Source organism: Marmota flaviventris, chromosome 1 (genome assembly GCF_047511675.1).
Source record: "Marmota flaviventris isolate mMarFla1 chromosome 1, mMarFla1.hap1, whole genome shotgun sequence".
NCBI lineage: Eukaryota > Metazoa > Chordata > Mammalia > Rodentia > Sciuridae > Marmota > Marmota flaviventris.
In genome coordinates, this window is record NC_092498.1 from 219,676,584 (window position 1) to 219,684,554 (window position 7,971).

Sequence of the window (7,971 nt, forward strand, 5' to 3'; positions counted from 1 at the left end):
AGTTTCCTGGTAGTCTTGCAGATCTCAAGTCCGGAGAAGGGAGAGTCTGGCTGTGCCCAGGCTGGCCCTGAAGTCCCCAATTCTACTGAGCAACAATCACAGATAATTAAAAATAATGGTGGGGTCTAAAAATCAATCAACTGCTGTACAACTATAACATCCTGGGCTCAGCGAAGGGCACAGGGGATTAGGTCTCTACTGGTGGGAACTCAGAGGGAAGTCGACCCAGATCCAGCCATGGGCAGCTTGGTGGGGAGGCATTTAGGATCTGAGCTCCCTTCCTTATGGATCTTCTACAGCTCCATTATTTTATTTTTATAACAAGCATCATGGCTTTTCAAATGGGGAAAGCCACCCTTTGAAGGAGAGAGTTGGCTCAGGGACTTTGAGATAGGGGCTCCCTCTGCTACCTCAGGATTCCAGGCTACAGACCCCTGTCAAGCTCCCTAGATTGGAAGGGCCTCCCAGGCTCAGCCTTATCCAGGTGTGTGCAACCTTCCTTCTTTCTTAAGTTGGGGGGAACTGTGCTCCCTCGGGGACAGGGATCTGGCCTTTGTAGAAGCTGTGGTTCCATGGAGAGATGGAGCAAAATTTGCTAGTCCTCAGAGGGGGAATGTGGCCCCCTGGAGCCAGCGGCACCCTGTATTGCCCTTAGTAATTAGTGAAATAGAATTGAGCCGGGGGCAGGCGGGTGGCTGGGGCCTTGATCGATCTTAGGTCATTAGGCAAATTGCCGGCAGGGAGGGGTGTGCTGGATGGGGGCAGGGCGCCCCCATCCCTGCCCCTGTGGGACTTCAGACTTGTCGCAGAAGCTCTCTGGACTCAGTATCCCCTCCAGGAAAATTGGAGATTGACTCCTGACGCCTGCTTACGCACCTAGGGGTGCCTCAGCTCTCGCTGGGCAGCCGCAGGCAGACACCCACCCTCTCTGTGCCAGCCCAGGCCTGGGAGAAGCCAAGAAGAGCAGCCTCCGAAGAGCTAACCCGAGGGCTGTGAGAGTCGGCAAGGGAAGCACGGTGGGGTTTGGGGCTTCTTCTGACTCTGGAGTCCAGTGGTCTCTGTCGCTTCCACCTCCATAAAACCACCCAAAGCTCGAATCCCCGCTTAATCGGTATCATTTATCCACGGCCTTCCCTGTTCTCAGCTTTTCCGTGAAGGCTAAAAATACCGGGGCGGGTGGGACAGGCTTCCAAAGTTTTCCTTTCCGGTCCTTCCCCAGATGGCTGCGCAGTGCGCCGCCAGGAGTCCTTGGTGGGGTTTGTCTCCCGGGCAAATGGGAGTCACCAGCTGGGTAACCCTTCTCCCCTTTTATTGGAGCAGGTTTTATTAATTACAGATTCATACCCCCTCCACCCGGCTGGAGCCCGAGATCCGCGCCGCCCTTTCCTCAGCACCCCAAACCTGCGGGCGCCCCAAATCCCGGCCGCCAATCCGGGCGCGTCCCGCTTGCAGCCTGGGCTCCCGTCGCCTTCGTTCGGGCGGGGTCGGGGACTCTGTCCGGGTGGAGGAGGGGCCGAGTTTTCGGCCCGGCGGGGGCGGGGCAGGACTGCGCGCTGCCCCAGGCTCCACCCTTGGACGGCCGGCACTCGGAGGTCCCCAGCGCCTCACTCCCTTGTGGGGCGACTTTGGGCTTTCGCCCCTGGAGGGCCCAGGGTCCCGGGATCCCTGCGCGCGGTCGGGGGCGCCGGGGCCCGCGGCGTGGATGCTCCCCGGGCTCTTCCGCGACAGCTGCGACGGATCGATCTCCGCGCCCGCCCCGGCTTCGTCGTCCCTGCCGCTGGCGCGTGGCTCCATTGAATCCTCGTCGCTCTTGGGCCACGCTGCCCGCCGCGCGCTCCGCAAACACCGCGCTTGTTTGCTTGGGCCACCGGGACTGGGCGGCAGCGGGACTAGGTGGGGACAGCCTGGGGCCCCGAGTCCTCGGCCCCCTCCCTGGGTCCGGGAGTCCAAGGCAAACAATTAGAGGAGGGAATTCCACTCCTAACACTTCAAGCTGGGGAGGGCGCAGGGGGACACTACCCTGCTCGCGCCCCAGTTTCCCCATCCAGAAAGTGACACGCTGGGGCTGCGGTATCCGAGGTCCCGCGAGGGGAAAGGAAAGGTTTACCGAGATCTATCGGATCTCCCTGGCCCGCCCGCTTCGCTGGCTTTCGCTTCCTCCCGCGCCGCCTGTCGGGTGCAGATTCGGGCGCTGGATAGGGGTATGAGGCGCAGCCAGGTGTGGGTGGGGACAGCACTGCGTTCCCTCCCGCCAGCCCGGACCCCTCTTTTCTGGGTTCCTTTGAGATCGTCTCCCCGCACCGTGCGCTCAGGAGAAAACTGAAGGTTTTATACTACAGTCTGGGAAACTGAGGTCCAGGTCTGGCAGGGTGTCGGCTCTGGTCTTCTGCGGGTAGGGGAAGGAGCAGGACCGGTCAGAGGGCTACAGGACTCCCTCGGCCTGGACTCCATTGACCGTGCGTAGCTGGGCATTGCAGGCCGCGGACTTCCCCCGGCGCAACGAAACCCGCGTGGAGCGTGGCTCTCAGGAGTCGCCCAACTTCCATCCCCGCCCTGGGCTTCGCTCCTGGCTCCACTGAGCTAGTCCCCGTGCCTCTAGCTTGCATAGCTTTCAGTCAGGCCACTGAGCGCCCTTCCCGGAAGGCAGGTCCTTTGACGATTAAAACCGTGGGGAAAATTATATATACTATTCCCAGCGTTCTGCAGAAAGGCAACTGCGGATCCTGGAGCTGGGCGCTGCAGGTGCATGGCTGAGGCCCCAGGCTAGATGGGATCCGAGTGCGGCCAAAGACCCGTGGCCCTCGGGGCTTCTCCCAGGCTCAGACTTAGCTCGGGGTCCCCACACCAGAGCTCACCTGCATGGACACCCTGGAGTGTCCAGACCGTGGACACGAACTTAGAGGCTGGAGAGGACAGGCCTAGGACAGCGCCTGGCCCCAGACACCGCCCCCCCCTCGCAGGGGGCATAATGCAGGTGGGTTACCCTGGGCATTGATCCCTCCAGAGCCATTCATCTGACCACACCTGTGTCCTTTCTGCAACGCAACTTCACCAGGAAGAACATGCGTGCACAGGGTGGTGGAGCTGAGCTGCTCACTTATTTTAATAAACCTCTCTGTGTATCCCCACCCCCACAACCACTGCGACCCACCCTAGAGATCCCAGGTTTTGGAGGGAAAGACAAGTACTGCTCTACCGTCCCATGCTCCTGAGGTCAGGACCAAGGGAGAGCAATCTCCCTCCTTAAAGGAGGGGGCCTAGAAGCTGGGTTTTGAGGATATAGAGGAATTGGGATAGGATGGGTAAATCAAGGGATGAAAAGGCTGCTTGTAATTTGGAGCAGGCCTGGAGCAGGGGGTGGAGCAGGGGGTGGAGCAGGGGGTGGAGCAGGGGGTGGAGCAGGGGGTGGAGCAGGGCTGGAGCAGGGGGTGGAGCAGGGGGTGGAGCAGGGCTGGAGCAGGGGGTGGAGCAGGGCTGGAGCAGGGGCTGGAGCAGGGGTGGAGCAGGGGGTGGAGCAGGGCTGGAGCAGGGCTGATGCAGGGGCTGGAGCAGGGGGTGGAGCAGGGGTGGAGCAGGGAGTGGAGCAGGGGGTGGAGCAGGGGGTGGAGCAGGGGCTGGAGCAGGGGGTGGAGCAGGGAGTGGAGCAGGGGCTGGAGCAGGGGTGGAGCAGGGGGTGGAGCAGGGGTGGAGCAGGGGGTGGAGCAGGGGCTGGAGCAGGGCTGGAGCAGGGGGTGGAGCAGAGGCTGGAGCAGGGCTGGAGCAGGGGGAGGAGCAGGGCTGGAGCAGGGGGTGGAGCAGGGGCTGGAGCAGGGCTGGAGCAGGGGCTGGAGCAGGGGCTGGGGCAGGGCTGATGCAGGGGGTGGAGCAGGGGGTGGAGCAGGGGGTGGAGCAGGGGGTGGAGCAGGGCTGGAGCAGGGGGTGGAGCAGGGGCTGGAGCAGGGCTGGAGCAGGGGGTGGAGCAGGGGGTGGAGCAGGGGGTGGGGCAGGGGCTGGAGCAGGGGCTGGAGCAGGGCTGGAGCAGGGGCTGGAGCAGGGCTGGAGCAGGGGGTGGAGCAGGGGCTGGAGCAGGGGGTGGAGCAGGGGCTGGAGCAGGGGGTGGGGCAGGGGCTGGAGCAGGGGCTGGAGCAGGGCTGGAGCAGGGGGTGGAGCAGGGGCTGGAGCAGGGGCTGGAGCAGGGGGTGGAGCAGGGGGTGGAGCAGGGGGTGGAGCAGGGCTGGGGCAGGGGGTGGAGCAGGGCTGGAGCAGGGGGTGGAGCAGGGCTGGAGCAGGGGGTGGGGCAGGGGCTGGAGCAGGGGCTGGAGCAGGGCTGGAGCAGGGGGTGGAGCAGGGCTGGAGCAGGGGGTGGGGCAGGGGCTGGAGCAGGGCTGGGGCAGGGGGTGGAGCAGGGGGTGGAGCAGGGGCTGGAACAGGGGGTGGAGCAGGGGCTGGGGCAGGGGGTGGGGCAGGGGCTGGGGCAGGGGCTGGAGCAGGGCTGGAGCAGGGGGTGGAGCAGGGGCTGGAGCAGGGGCTGGAGCAGGGGGTGGAGCAGGGGCTGGAGCAGGGGGTGGACCAGGGCTGGAGCAGGGGGTGGAGCAGGGGCTGGAGCAGGGGGTGGAGCAGGGGCTGGAGCAGGGGGTGGAGCAGGGGTGGAGCAGGGGGTGGAGCAGGGGTGGAGCAGGGGGTGGAGCAGGGGCTGGAGCAGGGCTGGAGCAGGGGGTGGAGCAGGGCTGGAGTCCAGCATCAGCCGGGTCCTAGGTACCTACCTCACAGACCTTCCTTAGGAAATGTTGGTTGAATTAGTCAATGAGACTCAGGACACAAGGCTGGTGGGGCAGGGTGAAAGCCAGGGTGGCTGCCGGAGGAGGGCTAGTCTTTGCAGCTGGGAAGCTGTCCAGGGCGGGCTCTAGGGGCCCTCTGGATGACTCCAGTAGACACTTAAAGGGGGCGTCGGACCAGGTGGGAATGGGGCCACTCGGCCCTGGCGGGTGCTGTGGGTTACATTGGCTGTCGGTTCCAAGCCACAGGTGACTCACCTGTGCAGGGAGGACCTGTTCCCCCCTCGTCTTTCTTCAGTCTGGGCAGGCTCTTTCCTCCCTGCGTCCCGGCTCCCTGGGGAGCTTCGCCCCAGCAGTCCATTTCCATCTGTCCACCACTTTGCCTGGCTGCGAGTGGGGGGCCACTCGGGGGTTCCCATGTGTCAGATGAGGACCTGCAGAAAAGGGGGTTCTGAGGTGTGCCCCAGCCACCATCCAGCGAGCTGACCTGGAGCCTCAACATGTGTCCACTTGGTGTGTCTGGCCTGGATGTGCTGACCAGCAGCCGAGCGAGTCTCACACCACAGATGGCCAGAGGTGGGGACACTGAAGTCTTGGCTAAATTCTGGGGTGATGGCATTCCACACTGCTCCTGCACCAGGGTCCCTCCTGTGACACTCCTAGGGAATCCAGAACCCCCACACCCTCTACCCCTCCGTCTCCCCTCCCCCTCCCTCTCCCCTCCCCCTTCTCCCCTCCCCCTCCCTCTCCCCTCCCCTCCCTCCTCTCTCCCCTCCCCCTCCCTCTCCCCTCCCCCTCCCTCTCCCCTCCCCTTCCTCTCCCCCTCCTTCTCCCCTCCCTCTCCCCCCTCTTCCCTCCCTCTCCCCCTCCCCTTCCTCTTCCCCTCCTTCTCCCCTCCCTCTCCCCCCTCTTCCCTCCCTCTCCCCCTCCCCTTCCTCTTCCCCTCCTTCTCCCCTCCCTCTTCTCTCCCCTCCCCTCCCTCTCCCCTTCCCCTCCCTCTCCCTGTCCCCTTCCTCTCCCCCTCCCTCTCCCCTCCCTCTCCCCCTCCCCTCCCTCTCCCCCTCCCCTCCCTCTCCCCCTCTCCTTCCTCTCCCCCTCCTTCTCCCCTCCCTCTCCCCTCCCTCTCCCCCTCTCCTTCCTCTCCCCCTCCTTCTCCCCTCCCTCTCCCCTCCCTCTCCCCCTCCCTTTTCTCTCCCCTCCCTCTCCCCTCCTTCTCCCCCTCCCCTCCCTCTTCCTGTCTCCTTCCTCTCCCCCTCCCTCTCCCCTCCCTCTCCCCCTCCCTTTTCTCTCCCCTCCCTCTCCCCTCCCTCGCCCTCTCGCCCTCCCCCTCCCCTCCCCATGCTCACAGCTGTGATTGCTGTTGGGTCCACTTCCCTAACAAGCACCCAGGCCCCTGGACAGTGAGCAGTCCCTGGACAGTGCCTCCTTAATTGCCTCCATGTAAACCCAGCTGGGGGGGAGGCTGGGCAGCAGGAGCTGCTGCCCACTCCCCTCCCTTCCTCCTCTTCAGTTTAAACAGAAGGAACCTTTCTGATATCATTAGCCCCTCTGCGTGGAGGAGCAGGCAAGTCTCTGGGAACTCCTCCAGCCGGCCCCTGGCCCCCAGCTCTGCTCCCACTGGAGCTGAGAGACCTGGTGGGGACATAGGGGGTGAGAAAATGCTGTGGGTCCTTCCTGTCACAGGCCAGCTAGGAGGGTCCCCTGGGAGACGGCTGGGGTGGGGGGCAACAGGCTTCCTTGGGGTCACAGCCCTGGCAGGTGGGGACAGGGCTGGGGAGGGACTGAGCCAAAAGCTGGTCACCACCTGGCTTTTCCTTCAGAGAGAGAGACTGAGGGGATCCCAAGCTCCTGCCTCCAGGGTGGTATCTCTCAGCCACTTTGCAAATCAAAGACCTTCCAGTGGAGTGACCCAGATGGGCGGCTTCCTCCATCCACTCACAGCTGCCTGTGGGGCCTCAAGCCAGCCCCTGGGCTCCCTCCCTGTGGGTTCCTCTGCCTCCCACTCAGGGGCTTTGTCCCATAAGGTTAAGGACCAGTCATAGTGCCCACCTCAGTCCTCATGACCCCTGTACCTGACCCTCTGGTCTCAGTCCTCCCTCCCCTGGAGTGGGGATGGAGCTAGGACACCTGGTAAGTGCTCAGGAGGGCTTGTGACAGGGGGTCACCAAGATGTGTCCAGCACTCCCCTATGAGAGCCAGGCTGGGGAGAGCAGGCCAGGGCCCTGAGGGAAGGCGGGGAGGAAGAGGCCCCCACCTTGGGATTGATCCTGCCATCGATCCTGGGGGAGCTGGAGCCGCAGGGCCAGCTCTGCACCGGGAGGCAGCAGGAGGGGGCAGCAGGAGAGGGCAGCAGGAGGGGGCAGGGGTGGGCCAAGGGAAGGGGAGGCAGTCCTTCTGCTCTGGGACCTGCAGACCTGGCCAGTTCCTGCAGACTGTGAGCTGGACCACAGGGGCCCACTTCACAGGTGAGCAAACTGAGACCCAGAGGTGGACCCCGGTGGGCAGCACAGGACCCCAGGACAGGTGGATTTAGGCAGAGTCCTGGGGTGCCTCTGTACCCCTGATTTCCTTTTCCTCCAGCTTCCCCAGGGTGGCACTTATCCTGATTCTTCTCAGGGGAGCAAAAATGACAGAGGTGCTGCCGGGGACATCAGGGCAGAGCCGACTCCTGGGAACAGGGCAGAGTGGCCTGCGTTGGCCTCAGCTCGCTGCCCCTTTCTGGCAGGTGGGCAGGGTGGCATCCCCGGCCTGTGGATGGGTGACCTGCAGCTCCCGCCCACAGCGGCCATGGTTCCTTGGCAGGGAGCTGAGGCGTGAGCCCAGGTCATGGTGGGGTTGCAGAGCCCCTGACCCCCGGCCCCCGGCTGGCGGAGTCTGCTGCACCTCCGTCTCCTGTCTGTGAAATGGGCTCACAGAGTGCTGGCTCTGGGCCTGGCTCATGGTAGGTGCCCATCTGGCTTAGCAGTGGCTCTGACATGAGGTGCCCACTGTCCCCCAGAGGGCCTGGCTGCTCTTCTGCCTCTGACCTGCGGCGGCTCCTTGGCTCCCAGGCTGAGCACCCACTGCGCCCCCTCGCTCCTTGGGCTACTGGAAGCCTGGATGGGGTGCCTGTCACCTGGCTCGGGCCAGGGCTCTGGAAGCTTCTCAAGACAGCCTGAAACATGGGTGTTTGTGAAGACGCCTCCCGGTCCCTTGGGGGGCTCTGGGTGGGGTGTGG